Source organism: Lissotriton vulgaris, chromosome 5 (genome assembly GCF_964263255.1).
Source record: "Lissotriton vulgaris chromosome 5, aLisVul1.2, whole genome shotgun sequence".
Lineage (NCBI taxonomy): Eukaryota > Metazoa > Chordata > Amphibia > Caudata > Salamandridae > Lissotriton > Lissotriton vulgaris.
The window spans coordinates 1,780,238,000-1,780,258,109 of NC_141693.1; the positions used below are offsets into that span (position 1 = coordinate 1,780,238,000).

The window sequence follows — 20,110 nt, forward strand, 5'->3', positions numbered from 1 at the left end:
GAACTTTGAGTCTGTTAAGCTAGAGTAGTAACACCTAGGATTGAGAATTGATATAAACCCTCACCTAGGCACCCTATCTACATCAAAAGCCAGATTTCTCTCGGCTCCTTGGTAGTCCACACTGCTGCCAAACTCGGAGGTAATGTCCGACTGCCAGATAAAGTAAAAAGATTGATACAGCTAGCAAAGCAGGAACAGTAGGAGCAACCCCCCATTGGCACAATACCAGGCCCTAGTGAGAAGAGATGGAGTAACTTGTAAAACACTTCCCCGAGTAATACAGGAAGAGGGTGTAGCAGATTGTGTCCGAGGGCAAGACCATCTTGAATACAGACATCCGTTTCGTGGCTACTTGCAGTACTTCATTCCCAAAAATGACAGCTCCCTCAGGTCTATCCTTGACCTCAGGTCTCTAAACAGATTTGCAACCACAAAGCTAAGAGTCCCTACTCTTAAGACAGGAACAACCATGGCACTGCAAAGAGGTCACCTGGTCAACACGCACATTTTTACCAAGCACTACTATGTGGGCGTCCTATCCCGCCAGCAGGCTATATGGTTAGCCAGACAGTCTTAAAGACTTTGTTCCAACCATCTGTAGTTAGCTACTGCTTAAGAAGGGTACTGCTTTACAGTCTATGTACAGCATGTGTATCAACAACAACAGATGCTAAGAATGGAAAGGTTTTACCCTGTAAGCATCAATTCATTGTTTATAGTGTTGTAGATTCACATGCACCCACAACCCCCCTCCCCGAAGCTTATCTTGTTTGTAGATCGCTTCTTTTATTACCTAGTCGACTCTGCACAGTATGCATTATGCACCATGCTACGCTCACTCGACATTCCATACACGTTCTCACCTTCTGTGCGAAAACAATTTAATATGGAGTTGTGTTCATAGACATTGTCCACTAGGCAAATCTTATGGCGCAAAAGACTTCTTTGAAGAAAGATAACTTGCAAACGTCCAAGCTCACCACTAGATGGCATGAAGATGCAGATCTTGTGAAGCTGCAGCGCTGCACTCTACGAACATATGCCTACAAGGTAAGTAATATCTTTATTCTTCGTTATGGTTTTGTTTTGGGTAGGGTTTAGAGCCAGAAGGTATGAAAATCATTTGGGTTTTCAGAATGAGCGAAAAATAAAGGAATAATATTTTGCTGCAATATATTAAATCTTTTCATGCATGTTAGTATTGCAGGTTCTTAATACTTGATTGATTGCTGCTATTCGGTGGGTCGATGACCCCTGCTCTAAAATGTAGAATGTATTTGCTGTACCAGAACCAAAAAAAGCTACACCTATAAAAAGTGTATTTTACTTATATAATCCCAGGCTACATTACACTGGTAAGATTACTGAGGTAAGCTCTTGCTGCTTAAATCAGTATGTGACCTGTAAGTCACAAGTTTGAATCCTGCAAGGGTCAACGCAGTCTTCCATCTTTCTGAGCTCAGTAGATTGATTACCATTAAGTTAAGGACACTCAGCATTTCTTTCTTTTTTTTAAGAGTACTTAGAATGGCAAGACTTCAGTATCAAGTGCTATATAAAATACCAGCTATTGTATCATAGGGCAATTGTTCCTGCTTATTTCCACTTAATTAATGCTTCGATCAGGGTCATGTCTCTAATATTCTCACTAAACTGGTTGTAAGATAATATGTTCTGGTATGCCAGGGTTGCACATAAACATTTTTAAATGTGGATTCGATCTGATCTCTTGCTTTTAAATAGTTCTCGGTCATGTAAGTCACATTTTGTCAATTCTAACAATTACATTTAGATTGTGTTTTACATGTCTTGCCCTCCAAGACTGAGCATGCATGATCCTTGTAGCCAAAACATCGAGCAGATGCAAAACATGTTACAGATGAAATGGGTCTACAGAGCAGTTATCGATAGCTGCATGATAAGGAATTGAGGATTGATACCCCCTCTACATCCCACTCCTCGTATCACTCGTGCTCTTTGTTGAGATCCCCTATTCCAGCTCACAGCATCAAACTAGCATTTTTCCTAATGTTCTACAATGTGCTCCCTAAGAAAATCGGTTTGAATGTCTTCAGGTTAGAATACTTCAATTTGGCTCCGTAGTTTCCTAATAGGAAATAGAGTGAACCTCCACACCCACCTTGTTAGAAGACCCATTGGGCCAGGATGAAACTGAAATGGTTATGCCTGACATACAATTACCTCTGGCACAAACCCTATAATTGTTCTGCAAAAAGCAGATTGTTCAACAAGGCTGAGGATTCCCAATCCAAGCTTCCACTTTATCAAACCAGATTCCTTCTCCTGTTGAAATATGGGCCTTTCTTGGCTTTCAAATATGGGCCTTTCTTGGCTTTCTCACGAAAGCACCAAGGTCCAGATATACAAAGATTCTGGTCACAAAAAAGTTGTTGCAATTTGTGACCTGCCGTTTTGTGTCCAGTATCTAATTTTGTAAACCAGCCTATTTACTTAGTTTTTCTCAAAGTACTGGATCAGAAGGTGGTTACAGAATGACCTGTCTAATATTCATTAGCAGGCTGGAAAGTGTGACTCCATCTGAGTGGCCACCTTAAAAGGGATGATGGCCAACAAGGGACAGGAGGTCTCCATCCATGTGAAATTATTTCAAAATCGAAGCAACCAGAGTTTCTTTAAAAAAAAGCCCGCTACTTGGGAAAAAAAAACAATTTGGAAAAACTCAAATTGATAGAGGTCCCCTAGACCACTGCCTGCTCCAGCTGATGCTGGAACTCTGATTTAAAAGTGAAGAGGCCAAAGGGGTTTCCATGTGCACAGCAGTTACCTCCTCAACCTGCTAGCCGGTAACTATGCGGCTAGAATTACTGTCACAAGCCATTGATACAAATGGTACTGATTCACAATTTGGTAGAAAGCTCAAAACATTTCCCTTCCAAATTGCGAATCTGTAACTATTTCTAAACCTCTTAGACTAATCTAGTGAAGTTTACTGACAAATACGATGATTTAGCAGATTGGAGGGGTGCATTGTACATCGAGCCCTAAATACTTTTGTTTCCCCAAACCTAGTCGTAGCCATCTACTTTGGCTGTTGACCTTCCTTGCCTTCCTGAACAATTCAGTTTGTAGTGAGCTTCATATATTCCATAGTGTGATATAAAAGGAAATGGTGGAACGTGGTCGAGTCTAAAAGGTTCTGTAGCGTAGCCCTCCGTTTCTCACTCACCACCTCCCTCTTTCTGTACTTTGCCAGAGGAAGGTTGTAAACCTGGAATGACTAAAGGCTTGTCGACAGATCATGTAATTCAGCTGTCCTAGTTAATGCTGTACTCTAGTGATGTGTTTCGATTTGTAGATGTTGCATAAACCCAGTTACATGTATTTGTGATATTCAAAAACAGGCACACTTACAATAACTTGCAAGGTATGGCTAAAAAAAAACAAAAATTGATGGTTAACAAAGAGCAGATAATTCTTTGTGCCACAAAGCAGAGTGTTAAGTCACAAATGTAGATTGTTGCACGGTGCAGGCCGGAGCCATGCCAGACATTCAAGGTAACCATTGCCTACATAAATGTCTCCAGTTTAGATTCACTGTATCTAAATTCTGAAAATAAGGCCTAGCTCCAGGCATCTGTGGACCAACGGTGGGCATCTGTGACTAGGCATATTAACTTACTGTATAGTCTGTTGTTGTAGCACTCCAGGATTCTACTTGCTCTCAATGTCCTGATGCATAAATCGAGCTATTGTCACATGGGGTAGCGTGAAACAGAATAAGTCCCCCATACTGACTCGGAAAGCTTGTCAAAAATTTGCCTGGCCAGATCGTGAATTTGTTCCACACTCAATAATCCAGAGGAGATTGTGCAAGAGATCCAGTGTAGACTAAAATCCAGCCTCTTTACGGCATCTTTCCTGAGTGTGCCAATGCCGGATGTGGTAAAGTTCAGCAGAAGTGGACTGTTTGTTAAAAAATAAACACAGATTCTGTTTTTTCTATTGAGCTCTGTGTTCCACTGGTACTGATAAGTAGAGCTGCCACTCTTTCAATTGATAATCCTCAGGCACACTCTCTAGCTCTTGTCTGTTTTCCTGCTGCTCTCACGCGCATATTAGGTGGAATAGGACTGTACCATCAGCACTCTAATGCCAAAAACTCTTTATTTTCCCTGGCACCAGAGATGCCTTCATGTTTAGCATTATACAGATCAACAAGAGAGAGAGGACTAGATAAGCTAGCCTGTATCCCCAGTTTATATATGTAAATCAATAAAGGCTAGCTAGTTTAAGGGGAGTATTAAGGAGACTCTGGTACGTCAGCAGTGACAATATGTGGGAAAAACACTGTTTTCCTTTGAAAGCCCTCACCCACCGACCTAGTCGGTGGCATGCTTCATCATCGGGCCCACCACAGTGGCACCGAATGTGCCCCGGGTGTGCTTCAACGCCAGGTGACTGCGGAGCTGGTATGTTGCTGAGTGTGCAGTGAAGGGGTGTGAAGGTGAGTAATTAAAATGCTATACAGGAGGTCCCAGCACCCGAGGGTATTAGCAATATTTAATGAACTGGGCCTCTGTTAGCAGGTTAAAAGGCAATAGGACGTTTTAAGGGAGAGTTACAATGACCTCCAGCGTCCAGTGTGGTCTACATGTTTCAGCCAGTGCCTTTGTTATAAGCTGGCTTTCCTCAGGACCAAAAAAGGGTGAAAAGTGCAAATAATAAAAAACTATATTAAGTGAGTGTTGTTGTTTTCTCTATGTGTCGCGCACGCTAAGGCGCTATAACTGTTAGAGGGGGATTCCCTCAAGCTTTTCTACACAGAACACATAGGACAAAGACAAGACGTACAAGGAAGAGTCATATTAGGTTTACATTGAGTAAAAGACCACTTTTAGCCGACTTGTAAGGTGGTGTCCGACCTATATGCGGCTAAGGTGAGCTCATTGGGGACTCCATAGAGCTTGTGAGGGTATATTCAACCGTTAGTGAGGGGTGGTGGGCTAAAAACGAAATCACAAGGTGAGGTACAGGGAAGTAATAGTACTAAGTCCTCACTCTGTTATTTCAGTGTAAAAAGCCTCATGGGTCGCCTGGCAGAGAAAGAGACCCTGTAGGGATAAAAATGAGACATACAAGGCTTTCTAACCTGTAGGGAGAGAAAGTTCTTACCCCATTGGCTGGATTTAGAGGGTTACTCACGAGTAGTTCGGTCTGGTTCCTCCTAGGACCTATTCATCCATCCGCGGCGCCCGAAATGCACTGACTGGGCCGCAATGCTTGTGATTCAAGATATTGACTTTGACCCCACCACAGAACTCATGGCAGGACTAGACATAGAAAGCCTATATACTAGCCTACCACAGGACGCTACACTCCAAGTGTTACATGATGTCCTAATGACAAACCCCTGGGAGTACAACACCCCCCGTAGCTTCATCTTAGACTGCGCGGCTCTGGCTCTCAAAGAGAACTATTTTGAATATGAAGGCACGCACTACTTACAGACAAATGGAACGTCCATGGGCAGTGTTTTTGCCCCTAGTGTGGCAGGATTGTACGTGGCCCACTTTGAAGACACCCACATACAACAACCCACTAACCCCTTCTCTGCCAACATACGGATGTGGCGTCGGTATATCGACGATATACTCTTAATATGGAAAGGAGACCAAGAATCACTGGACAGCTTCATGCTCTGGGTCAACCAATTGGACCCCTACTTACGCTTCACATGTACCAGCAGTACCACTGAACTACCCTTCCTGGACCTGAACATTAAACCTGACAATGGGAAGCTAACCACCACCACCTACTACAAACCCACAGCAAGAAACTCACTGCTTAGGTTTGATAGTTTTCACCCTCGACACCTGAGGGAAAACTTGCCCTACGGGCAGTTTTTACGCATTAGGCGCAATTGCAGTAATATCCAGGATTACAAACAACAGTCCAATGACCTAGTTCACAAACTGAGAGACCGTGGTTACCCCACCAGGATAATAAACCAAACCTGCAAAAGAGCAAGAAATCAAAATCGAGAAGCCCTCCTGGAAAATTACGACAAACCTGAGGAAGAACCAGTCCTCACCTGTGTAACTACGTACAACACAGCATCGAATCAAGTTTCCAACATTATACAACGGCACTGGAAAATTATCAACTCTGGCTCAAGACAATGGGAGAAACCACGCATTGCTTACAAAAGATCGACCAACCTAAGAGACCAGCTAGTCAACACCAGGCCACGCACCACCAACCAGAACAGAGACAACACAATTGTTAACGCATGGGGCCTGCCCAAGATCATCGGACACCAACCCTGCAACAACTGCAGCGTATGCCACCTAACATCTCCGTCCAAAACCCTCAATCTGGAACCGGGCAAAACCTGGACACAACGAAATTTCACTAACTGCAACTCCACCAACCTTGTCTACCTGATAACGTGCAGATGCGGCCTGAGATACATTGGCATGACCACACGTAAGGTACGCACAAGAATGACCGAACACAGGAGTACAATAAGATGTGGGAAAAATATAAGTAAACTTACAGATCACTTCCTGACCCACAACCACACACCAAATGATTTCTCCTGGACTGTCATTGAGAAATTTGACAATGCCAAAGACGAAAGATTCCTTCTACAAAAAGAGCAACGCTGGATTTACCGCCTAGCCACACACATCCATGGCCTGAACGATGCCATTCCATGGAACAGCCTAACAGTATAACCATATCATGCCCGCCCATACAGCTTGGGCTGTGAACCAGTAATTACCTCCCCGGTCCTACCCAGTAGCACCTAGTACTTCATGTGAGACACTTGTGCCCCTGTCCCCCTGCATGAGCGTCCACCCTGACCCCTTCTCTCCAACCAGTGATCCCCCACCCTCTACTTAGTATTCCCTAAGTTTGATGGGCATTACCCATTCTCTACATAGTGGCCCATTATTTCATTCACATTGTCCCTCTAGGTAGCGCATAACCAGCGCTACACACACCTGTTAAACCCACAGGTTGTTCACTTTGCCCAGCGCTTGTGTTTATTTACTTGTGCCAGAGCTTAATACTTTGCCAATTACAAACGCTCAGGCCAGCGCACATCCAGCGCTATGCACACCTGTTCTCACACAGGCTACGCATACTTCCCAGCGCTTGCAGCGCTCACCCGGCGATGCCACGCGCATGCGCACTAGCCCCGCTTTCTTGCGCATGCGCATCGACGCGCCCAGCCTTCCGCGCATGCGCGAGCCCACGCGCTGCTCCCCTGCACATGTGCAGTTGGTCGCAGCATGATAGGGCGTTTTACGCGCATACCGCCTTCTCTGTCTACTCTAACCAGGTGAAACAGATTACGATTAGAGCATAAAAAGACAAGCATTGCGGCCCAGTCAGTGCATTTCGGGCGCCGCGGATGGATGAATAGGTCCTAGGAGGAACCAGACCGAACTACTCGTGAGTAACCCTCTAAATCCAGCCAATGGGGTAAGAACTTTCTCTCCCTACAGGTTAGAAAGCCTTGTATGTCTCATTTTTATCCCTACAGGGTCTCTTTCTCTGCCAGGCGACCCATGAGGCTTTTTACACTGAAATAACAGAGTGAGGACTTAGTACTATTACTTCCCTGTACCTCACCTTGTGATTTCGTTTTTAGCCCACCACCCCTCACTAACGGTTGAATATACCCTCACAAGCTCTATGGAGTCCCCAATGAGCTCACCTTAGCCGCATATAGGTCGGACACCACCTTACAAGTCGGCTAAAAGTGGTCTTTTACTCAATGTAAACCTAATATGACTCTTCCTTGTACGTCTTGTCTTTGTCCTATGTGTTCTGTGTAGAAAAGCTTGAGGGAATCCCCCTCTAACAGTTATAGCGCCTTAGCGTGCGCGACACATAGAGAAAACAACAACACTCACTTAATATCGTTTTTTATTATTTGCACTTTTCACCCTTTTTTGGTCCTGAGGAAAGCCAGCTTATAACAAAGGCACTGGCTGAAACATGTAGACCACACTGGACGCTGGAGGTCATTGTAACTCTCCCTTAAAACGTCCTATTGCCTTTTAACCTGCTAACAGAGGCCCAGTTCATTAAATATTGCTAATACCCTCGGGTGCTGGGACCTCCTGTATAGCATTTTAATTACTCACCTTCACACCCCTTCACTGCACACTCAGCAACATACCAGCTCCGCAGTCACCTGGCGTTGAAGCACACCCGGGGCACATTCGGTGCCACTGTGGTGGGCCCGATGATGAAGCATGCCACCGACTAGGTCGGTGGGTGAGGGCTTTCAAAGGAAAACAGTGTTTTTCCCACATATTGTCACTGCTGACGTACCAGAGTCTCCTTAATACTCCCCTTAAACTAGCTAGCCTTTATTGATTTACATTCATGTTTAGCATAACATGCATTTTTCACCCTGGCCCCCATTAAGGCTATGATAACCCACGGTGATGAAAAGATGGTTTCCCCTTCCTCATCGACCTGGAATGCCCTTTTCTATCTGTTGCACATACATTTCAATAGACGTTCCCTAGATCCGCCTTCTCTGCAAAAGCAATAGAAAGCTTGAACAATATTTCCTCGCTTTAACTTCTGTTATTTTCAGTCAACGGCTGCCTTCTACAAATCTACGAATTTCACGGTTAAGCTGATGTGTCAATGTAGTGGGAAGCCTGAGACTGAAAATCTTTGTGATCTCCGTCAGTATGTTAAGCGAACAAAGTAATTGTATCAGTCATCAAACGTATATCGCTGTACGCGGTGTATATAAAATCTCAGCTTGGCAGTATCACATAATATGCAAAAGTATTGTACATATTGCATAATTCAGGCATCGCCAAATCAACATTTCAGCCTAGTTGTATACATACACTTGCCTATTGTCCATTAGAGACTGATTGGTTAGAGTAATTATTCTATTTCTTCAATTCACTGCAGCCTTGAAATGTAGGTCAATTTAAAGCAAACAAAAGGTAACCTGTTTTTCTTCGTGAAAATGAGTCCGATTTTTGGTGTGTCAAAAATGAGAACAAAATGATAACATTTACAGGTAGGGTGAACTAGGGCGACGGTGGATCCTGCCTAGGTCTTGAGGTTTAATTACCAGTTCCTTCTCTCAACACTAAACTCGCATCTTCTCAATTGTCCTTTTGTTGTTGGCTGTCAAGTGGGGTGATAACTGGTTCCATCCATTGCAATATCAAAGTGATCTTCATAGCGAGGGTGCTTATTAATATACACAAATCTAGATTAAAAATCCCAGCTTGAATATATAGTTTAATAGGCTTTAGAATTATGAAAAGCAGTAAACATGCACTTGTGACGGATTGGAACTAATAGCTTTCCTCAGGCGGCCAGTTTTAGTGTCAAGAGGCAATTGGAATAGCACTGTGCACCATACTAATATATCTTTAACCACATGGCTGCTGGGCGTTTCCCCCCCCCCCCCCCCCCCCCCCCCTGTGCTGGAAAATGCCATTTTAGTGGCACCATGACGAGCTCAGCTCGTCATCAGCACACGGCACCCGTGGGTGATGACGAGCTGAGCTCGTCATCAGCATCGAAAGGGTTAAACAAATCTTTGCAAACGTTCACCAGCTGGCTACAAGATTGCCAGAAACCAAATCAGACAGACTTGCAGAAATGTTCTTTTAGAGGGACATCATGTGTTCTTTCCAAGAAGTTTGAGGGCAGGCTGATCACCAGCTCCCTTTGAAAATGTGTTGAGGGGAGCATTAGCTGTGGGAAAAGTTTGCAATTCATACAAAGTAATCAGATATAGGGTATCCAGGATTTGAATTTCCAACTTATATGATTGGAAAACCAAATTTCCACCCAATAAATCTTTACACCAAATAATCAAAGGTACCTGTCATATAAAGACATTCTGAATGGATGTACAGATTTAAGGCTTTAAATTAAAAAAAATGTGGAATTCTCAAGGTGGGACTCCATACCAGGATCTGGAATTCTGTTTTGGAAACTCTTAATGTGTGTCTGAATTCCATGCATGTGTTTAAAAATGCCATAAGTTGGCCAAATTGAAAGGTTCGAAATCTGTCCGCCTTTGTTCTGCGGTAAGATTTTATTTAAGTTGATGGCAGCTCCTGTACCAAATATTCTAACCTGGTAATCCTTGCTCTCCAAATAATACCCCGAGGTACATAGAAATGGCAGTCTGGCTTCCTGCCCTCTTAAGGCACTGATGAGGCACTCTGCCTGTAGCTCTTCTGTATGTGTCTCTTACGCTGCTGTGTGTATGCTGCGACTGCTTTGTGTTGTGTACAGCTCTTGCGGATGTGCAATAAGAATACTGCAGGGCGTCCTTTCATCACTGAGATACTGTCGGGTCGTTTTCAGTGTGTACAAATATGTATCTAATGTTGGCTCTGTAAAAGCTGGGGGGTTTTGTAATAAATGAAAAAAATGGCAATAAAAAACTGTTCAAATATGTAAACATTTGTTTTATATTCTATTAGACAACAAAATTCAGATTGGGCGTTTCTAGGTGGGCAAGTAAGAGCCTACTCTGTTCGCAGTGTATGGTTGGTAAAATGTTGGCTTGTAGCGTGGCATGTGTGGGAAGAATTCTGGTGTCGTGTGGGGGTTAAGAGGGGTGCTACGGAGCTCTATGCAGAAAAGATGTTAGAGGTTATACACCAGTGTTTACTGCCGACTATACATATAACCACTGGTTATTTCACTGCCTTATCTCTCTGTGTCCAAGTCGTAAGTCTGGAACGGATAACTACCATGAGATTTGGAGAGCAGCCCAGTGCTTAATATCCTCCACTGACATCATCTTAATGTGGTGCCAAATACTGATCAACATAATAATGGAAAATAGTGTGTAATGTGCCCAATAAATCCCCAGCCACTCATGCATAGATTGAGAACCAAGGGGTTAGAACAGTTATCCAGTATTATGGGTATCTTTCATAGATTCACATGCCTGAATCATTCCCCGTCGTCGGGGTGGGAGTCCCCGGTATATAAAAAGAGTAATGTCATAAAGACATATACATAGCAATAGGCCAGAGGCCTCATTAGTAACATATCCATGTCCTTTTGTAAAAAGGACCAAACTTTGGCCAAGAGCCAATCCGATATCACCTCCCCATTGGAATTAGTTTTTTCTTTCCATGGTGTGGTCTCTCTTTTCCACATTGAGTGGACTCCAATTTCTACAATCGAAGAAGATTTTTGTCTCTTCCTTCCTCAAATTGTAGCCTATATTTCCTACAATTTGGGCCATTAATGCTTGGAGTCTTTTCCCTATTGCTGGGGTTCTCCTCTCACACACACACACACACCCTCTCTCTCTCTTGCTCTATCCCTTTCTCCTAGAGCTGGGTTGCATTTTTGTGACAATAATAGTCTCTCTTTCACTGGAGGTTTCTCTCTATAGCTGAAGGTTCTTCTGCCCCATAGTAGGGATCCTATCTTTATATTGCTGTGGGTCACTACTACTCGTAGTTAGGGGCGTCTCTCTCACCCTCATTGCTTGAGGCCCCGCTGTCCCATTACTGAATACTTCTCTCTGGAAGAGTTAGAAGTCTCTGTCCATCTCGTGGGGACCTTTCTTCCCTATACCTGGGAGTCTCACATCCATAACCTGGTCTTTATACTCCATAGATTTCAATTTTCTCTTCTGAGTCTGGAGTCTCCCTTTCCATTTGTTGAGGGTCACTATTTTCTATGGTGAGGGTTTCTCTAATAACCAAAGGTCTCTCCTGACCAACTTTATGAACAATTTCTTTATTAGCAATGACTCTCCAGTTTCTGTAACCGAAGGTCTCTCCTTTCTGTTGCTCAAGGGGTAATTCTTTCTGAAACTTTAAAGTCTCACTCTCTCACATGACTATAGGTCTCGTTCTAACTTAGTAGGCAATCCCGCTTCTTTTGGTTAAGGGTCTATTTCTTATATTGGGAAGTGTTCCCCCCAGCAGGAGTTGGAGTTTTTTCTAGTTCCTATACCTGAAAGTTATACCTGGGAGTTTCTTTCTCATAGTCAACAACTTCTCATCCCCATAGCCAGTAGGCCTTCCGCCCATGGGTGGTGCCCCCTATTCCTCAGATCTGGTAGCCTCTCTTCTCTGTTGCTGTCAGTCTCTCTTCCTCGTTGTCAGCAGCATCTATTCCTCATTGCTGGGGGCTTCTATTTACATACCTTGTATGTAGCATATATTCCTCACTTGCAGACAGCCTCTGTTTCTCATTGGTGGTCACTTCTATCCCTCATAGCTGGTCACCTCTATTCCACATAGCCTGTGGTCTCCAGAAGCCAATTCTGTGGCTCCAGAGACCTTTCTACCCCACAACTGGTGGCCCCTGATAATCAAAACCATATGTCTCTCTTGCTCAGAGCCCACGACTTCTCTTCCTAATAACCCACTGGCTCTGTTCCCCATAGCCAGGGAGCCCTCTTCCCCATAGCCAGGGAGCCCTCTTCCCCATAGCCACTGGAATAGTTTGCCCTCTAGAACTCACAGCGTTGTCCTCAGCCACTCAAGCTATTAGCTTCTCTTAACCATTTCTGGGAACCTCTCTAACACAGAGGCAGCGACCTCTCTTCTCCATTGCCAGTAGAATTTCTTCCACTACACTTCCAGACTCTGATTTATAGGTGGTAGCCTCTTTGCCTTTCTTCCCTCTTTCTTACCCATAGTCAGTGGTCCATGCTCCTCACAGCCAGGGGACTCTTTAGCCTGCACGCTCTCTCTACGTCAGACGGCAGCCTCTCTGGCCTACAGCTGGGGGTCGCATAAGGAGACTGCGACGGAGTCCCTGGAGGGTGAGTGGAGCTGAAGTATCTGAAAGAACCCACTATCAGAGTCCCCGCGGCGCAGGACCTCGAGGGGCAGCACAGCCGTAGTCCCCGCATCGTCGAGCTCCCTGCAGGGGACACAGCAGAGCACCGAGCCAAGGAGGCAGAGCAGTTGTCATGCTGTGGGAGTCCGTGCTGCAGGTTTCCTGTTTGTTTCTGTGCACGGCCTGACCCAGGGGAGAATCTACAGCCCAAGGAAGAAGCCAGCCGGCTCCGCACTGCAGAGGCATCGCTTTGGACCTCACATGTGTCATTCTGCTGTTGGATCAGGAAGTGGGTGCTGTCTCCCATTACCGGTCACTGTGTTCTACCTGTTTGTCCCTTTGGATGTGGAAGTGGATCCTGCATAGCTCCAAATGTCTGCTCCTGCCGAGGAGGACAGCAGAGCATCAGCTGCCCAGATGATGGTGCAGCAAATGACTTTCTATTATAGTATGCAGAGGGATCGCATGGTAAAACATCATCTTCCTGCTTATTAGCAATGTGTGAGCAAAGCTGCCTGCTCATCAGCGGAGCGCCAGTCTGTAGCTGTTTCCATGGTTATATTCTCAGTAAGGACAGCCGGAGTGTTTATGTTTCTATGGTAAACCTTAGCGGGATAGACACAAATGACCCCTTGCTGAATTCAGAATTGTGTCTACTTGTTAGAAATCTGTAGCTTTTCCTGAATACCCATGATCACACATCCCTGTGCGTGTAATGGTGTGTGCACGCTAGATTTGTTAGTTTCTGGTGGCCGCTATCCTGGATATTGACTTTTACTGCCTGATGCCTGACCTTAGGATGGCCACCGGTGTACAGTACAGTCCCCTGCCTGACCCCAAGATGGCTTCCATAGTGGTCCCCTACACGTTGTTTTACTTCCCTGGGACAACAATTGGACATTGACCAGACCTTGAACCTGTCCCCTAACCTGCCTATACATCAGGACTTGGATCCCGCAGAACGTATCCCAGACTGTGGAGCCCTAGCGATTTGGCTGATGCCCGGTGAGCTACCATATAGCTAAGAGGAGATGGGTTGTGGACTCCCCCTCCCTGCCGTCACCTACCCAGCCAGACCTTGGGCAGATTTTCCCCTTGTCTTTATGTCCTATCTTCCTCTTACCCCTTTACCCGATCCCCTTGCCCTTCCTTGCTCCATTCACCTTGTCCCCTATGTTCTTTAACCCTTTCGATGCTGATGACGAGCTCAGCTCGTCATGATGCACAGTTGAGCTGTGCTGATGACGAGCTGAGCTCGTCATGAATACAGCCTCAGAGCAATTTCCAGCACAGGGGGGGAAAACACCTAGCAGCCAAGGTGTTAAATGCTTTTCTTGATACTTATGTAACTTTTAGCTGATGTAAATTGCAACATTATTGTCCCTCATGTAACGTGCTCTGATTCCATCGGGTCTAGCCAGCGCTATATAATAACTCATTAATTACATTTGTTCCCATGTAGTACTCTTTCTCTCTTTGTCTACCTCCCTAGCCCTTCCCCATCTATTTCCATGCAGTGTCCTTCACCCTCCCCTCCTCTTCCCCCACCTTCATTACCTGTCTACTTCCCCAGCTCCTTATCCCTTCCCCTGAATCTTTCCCCTTGCCTGCGTTTCCCCTTACGTATTTGTGCTTATTGTTTATCTTGACCTTACAAGTAACTATGTTGCCATGCTCTAATAACTGTGTAACCTTTGTAACGATGTAACCTGTAACTATGATCTGATGCTCATGTTAAGCGCTCTGATGCCTCCGGGTCTAGCCAGCGCTATATAAAACCTTTAAAATGAAAAATGAAAGGAGCCCTAGTCCCTCAGATTTTCTCCCGCACGTCGTGCTAAGGGAGTCTCCTCTGAGCTCTGCTCAGTTTTCTTTGTATTCTGGATTTATTTCCACATATTTGTCTCAGAATTATCATTCTGTGAGAGGATCTTCCGTTTAGACATGGCTGATGCTCCAAAAAAGAGACTTTTCAGAACTTGTGCCGCTTGTCACAAAAAGAGGCTTCATGTGGATGACCGGCATGAGGACTGCCTTTACTGTCTATACCCTGACCATTCAGCAAAGGAGTGTAAAGTTTGCCGTACTTTTTCAGCCAAAACTCTCAATAATAGAGAGGGCCGACTGCTTATATGGCTTCAGAGACTCAAGGAGAAGGATCAACCAGTCTCTTCAGGTGAGAGTGAGTGTTCCATTCGGAGTATACACTCTTCTCCCAAAAGGCCTAGAACGTCATCCCCAGGACCATCTGTACAGCCATCTCAAAAGAAGACGCCCAAGTCTTCAGAGGTTCGTTCTAAGGCTATTGCTGTGAAGGTTTCTCCCCAAGATCCTGCCTTCAAGAAACCTTTGGTGACATCTTCAGCTCTGCCTGTGACAATGTCGACAGCCACTATCTCCACGTCGGTGGCGTCATCTTTAACATCATCGACGACTACTACATTCTCGTCGTCGACGGGTAGGTCTGTTCCATCTCTGGTTATTATTAAAAAGTCGTCAACGGCGCCACCGTCGACGAGTGCCTCATTGTCGACAAAGTCTAAACAGTTGTCGTCGGCAAAATCATCGACGTCGACGAAAGCCTCATCCTCGTTGACGAAATCGGCTTCAGCGATGAAGGCCCATCGACGACAAGTTCATAGTCGATGAAGTCAACGTCGTCGACACCAGCATTGACGGGCCCGTCGACGGCGACCCCAATGCCGACGAAGCCGTCGATGACAACACCAGCATCGACGACGACACCAGCGTCGACGAAGCCGTCCACTAAGCAACCATCTTCGACGACACTGCCGTCGACGACGTAGTCATCGAAGAAGACACAGTCGACGACTGAGTCTGAGTTACTTGGCAACGTTCCACTGTCGACGACCACTCCATCGACTGGTTCGTCAACGGTAGGATCACCTCCATTGAAGTGTACCTATACGCACTACAGGGTGACTACGCGTACTCTTGAGCAGGGTCCAACCATTGCCCCCTGCTCATCTTCTGGATAATGAGGACTCGGATGAGGGCTCTATGTTCCAACAAGCGACAAGCCCATCTGAACTACGCGTCAAACTTCACAAAAGCTCAGATTATGAGGAACAAGGACAGGATGATTTGGAGTATCAAGAGGAATTCCAACCTCCACCACCTCAACAGCCTATGGTGTGTCTCCCAGCTTCGATAGTGACAGACCTGCAGTTTCTCATTGCGGACTACAAACAGAGGTTCCCGTCCACTGCTCCGCCTCCGTCAGTAGTGACACCGCCAGTTGTGACACCGCCACCTAGGTCTCGGCCTACTCCTTTAGTCCTTCGACCAGATCCAGCTCCATCGCTTCCTCTCCCATCTTCTGATGAGGAAGACGAAGAAGAGGAGCAACAACGTGAGGAAGGGGACCTCCAGGACACACAAGACGAATGGGATGAGTATGTGATCCCTGGTCCAGCATCCCCTGTTCAGGCACAAGCGGATTCACCCCCGGAAGACATTGGGGGATTCCACAACATCCTAGAGAGAGCGGCGTTGCGCTTCAAACTCAAAGTAACGGCAACACCACAGGATTGCTTCCTTTATGATTTTGAAGAGCCATAACAAAAGGCGGTACGGTCCATTCCCATTATTGATTGGGAACAAGGGGAGAAAAAAATGCAAAACCCTTCATCTGTGGCTCCAGTACTGCCTAGACTGGATAAAAAATATAAAGCTCCTGACACAGCCCCAGCTTGCCTTATTGGCCATCCAAAGCCGGACTCTGTGATCACCCAGGCAGCTCAACGCAGGTCAAAAAATCCTTCGGCTGCATTGGCTGCGCCGCCAGATAAGGAAGGCCGAAAGCTAGACAACATAGGGAAGAGGTTTTCGTCCATGTCCGCTTTAACGGTGCGTGCAGCATACTCTTTAGCACTGTTGGGACGGTACAACCGTCAAATGTGGGCGGATATCGCTCCATATTTGGATTCGCTTCAAGAGGAGCAGAAAGAAGAGGCGACGAAGATTCTCCTTGAAGGCGAGCGTTCCGCTTCGGAGATTATTGATGTGGCGATGGATATCTCATCCACAGAGTTCCAACAGCTGGCAGGAGCTGCAGTCCTGAGGCGCCAAGGTTGGCTTAAGGCAACATCTTTCTGGCCTGAAATTCAGATCAAGGTATTGGACATGTCGTATGATGGTCAGCTTCTTTTTGGACAACACATCGATGAGATGCTACAGGGTATCAAAAAAGATACTGGTACCGCAAGAGCTCTAGGTACTCTCCAATACAAGAATCCTTCCTTTCGGGGCTCCAGAGGAAGAGGTCAGTCCTCTAGAGGCACCTATCAGGGGTACAAATCCACGTACGGTTCAAGCCAACAATACAAACCCCAGTACCAGCAAAAGCAGCAGCAAAACCAGTCGTCCTACAACAAGTCTTCCTTTCGAGGACGAGGAGGAAAGAAGGACGCAGGCAGAAGGCAATGACTTCTCTCTGCCACAGGTCTCCAGTTTCTCTCCACCTTGCAGAGTTGGCGGGAGAATTTCATCCTTCCTTCACAATTGGCACCATATTACAACGGATCGGTGGGTCCTCCAACTTGTTCAATTCGGACACTCTTTAGAGTTTGTGGAAACTCTTCCTCAAAAGCTGCCAATCCCAATGCGGCACAAAAATCTGCAACTGCTGCAATTGGAACTCTCCCTAATGCTAAAAAAAGCTGCGATAGAGAGAGTCCCCCAGAATCAGAAAGGCAAGGGATTCTACTCCCTAATTTGAAAGAAGGAGAAAAAATGGAGACCTATATTGGACTTGAGACACCTCAACCAATACCTCAAAAAACAGTCATTCCGTATGGTGTCCATCCAGGAGGTGCTGCAACTCCTCAATGCAAACAACTTTATGGTGTCTTTAGACCTTCAAGGCGCATATTTTCATATACCAATTCACAGGAACCACAAACAATTTCTCACGTTCGAGGTGGTGGGCAAGCACTACCAGTTTTGTGTATTGCCTTTCGGCCTAAAGTCGGCACCACGCATTTTTACCAAATGTCTATCTCCAGTAGCAGCATACCTCCGCCAACAACATCACCAGGTCTTCCTGTACTTAGACGACTGGCTCGTCAAGGCACCTACTCACGCAGGCGTGACCAAGTCCTCCAACGCCTGTCTTCAGCTCTTCAATGGTCTTGGCCTTACTCTCAACAAGGAAAAAACCGTCCCAGTGTCTCACTTTCCTCGGAGCTGTCCTAGATACTGCTCAGAGAAAGGCTTTCCCTTCACAGGAACGTCAAGTGAAACTACGGACCTTGGCCGCCCGGATTCAATCCAAAAAGTCCATCACCATGCGCCTGTAAAAGTCCTTGTTAGGGATGATGTCCTCGAACATCCTGTTGGTCCCACACTGCCGCCTTCGTATGCGTCCAATTCAGGAGGCGCTATCAGCTCAGTAGATTCAATGTAGGGGATCCTTCGGCGACGTCATCCGGATAACTCCTACCATGGTCCAGGCTCTGAGCTGGTGGCTTCATCCACAAAATTTAAGGCGAGGCCTTTCGTTCATACTTCCAATCTCGCCACATGTGATAACTACAGATGCGTCCTTAGAAGGTTGGGGGGCATTCCTTCAGGACCTTCAAATCAACGGGCAGTGGTCCCTGGCAGAGAAGCAACTGCACATAAACCTCCTAGAGTTAAGGGCAGTTTAACTGGCATTAAAAGCGTTCCTGCCCAGGATCAGAGATTCCCCAGTGCTTGTGAGAACGAACAACACCACCACAATGCACTATCTGAGCAAACCAGGGGGAACACGCTCTCTGTCGTTGTCTCAAGAATCTCAAAAAATTTGGAAATGGCTTTTTCAGCACGTTTCCCTTCGGGCGGAGTCCGTCCCAGGGACGGACAATGTCCTGGCGGACTCTCTGAGCAGCCTTTTTCATCAACACCTGCACAAATTCTACCTTACCTGTTCCATTTGGCGCACTCAGGATTGGCCCATGCTTCTATTAAGGTCCACCTGGCGGCAATATCTCGCTTCAGGCGTTCGTCATCTCGTACTTCCCTCTGGTCCAATAGACTGGTTAAGCAATTTTTAAAAGGCCTGTTTAAGACATTCCCTCCTGTGCGAGCTTTACCACCCACCTGGCAATTAAACATTGTACTCGCTCAACTGATAAAACATCCCTTTGAGCCAATACACAGAGCAGACATCAAATACCTGTCTTGGAAAACCGCTCTCTTGCTAGCGCTCACATCAGCAAGGCGTATAAGTGAGCTGCAAGCCTTCTCTATTCAGGATCCTTTCTTGCAATTCAAACAGGACAGAGTTATCCTACGGACCAACCCTAAATTCATCGCAAAGGTTCCATCTAATTTTCACCGGAATGAACCTATAGTCTTGCGGACTTTATTCCCAAATACACTTTCCGCAGCAGAGAGGTCTCTCCACTTTTTAGACCTCAAGTGTTGTCTGAAGTTCTACATTCAAAAAATTTGGAAATGGCTTCTTCAGCACATTTCCCTTCGGGCGGAGTACGTCCCAGGGACGGACAATGTCCTGGCGGACTCTCTGAGCAGGCACTGTTCTGTGTGCCACGAGTGGGAGCTGGATCATCAACTTCTCAGCTCTGTATTTGCCCGATGGGGCAGGCCTCATCTGGATCTGTTTGCGACACAACACAATGCAAAATGCCAACATTACGCAAGCTGGCATCCGCAGAAGGAATCACTGGGGAATGCATTTTCGATCGGATGGTGCAACATCTTTGCGTACGCATTTCCTCCATTTCCCCTGATTCTCAGGGTCCTCCGGAAACTGAAGGCAGAGCATTGCACCCTGATTCTAATAGCACCAGCGTGGCCACGCCATCACTGGTTTACGGAGCTTCATCTTCTGTCGCTGGAACCGCCAATTCTATTCAAGCCTTGCCCGACTCTCCTTACAATGAACCAAGGGCAAGTCCGGCATCTGGATCCAGCATCTCTCAGATTGTCGGCTTGGCTCCTGAGTTCAGAGAGTTTCAACACCTAGACAGTCCTCAAGAATGCAGGGCTGTCTTAGCCCAGGCTCGGGCGGACAGTACCAACAAGACGTATTCTCTAAAGTGGAAAAGGTTTTGTGTATGGTGTAAAGCAAATAAGATACACCCTTTTTCATCAACACCTGCATAAATTCTACCTTACCTGCGTCCATTTGGCGCACTATGGATTGGCCCATGCTTCTATTAAGGTCCACCTGGCGGCAATATCTCGCTTCAGGCGTTCGTCATCTCATACTTCCCTCTGGTCCAATAGACTGGTTAAGCAATTTTTAAAAGGCCTGTTTAAGACATTCCCTCCT

General features: G+C 46.0%; 1 long non-coding RNA gene across 1 annotated transcript; it reads right to left on the reverse strand.

The window, feature by feature from the left end:
* Nucleotides 1-311: 311 nt before the first annotated feature.
* On the reverse strand, nucleotides 312-10,453 carry LOC147717160 (uncharacterized). The gene is made up of 3 exons (XR_015296064.1): nucleotides 9,572-10,453; nucleotides 8,382-9,419; nucleotides 312-4,170 (listed from the first exon to the last, which is right to left on the reverse strand). It is a non-coding gene; the product is annotated as an uncharacterized LOC147717160 (long non-coding RNA).
* Between the last annotated feature and the right edge of the window lie 9,657 nt (nucleotides 10,454-20,110).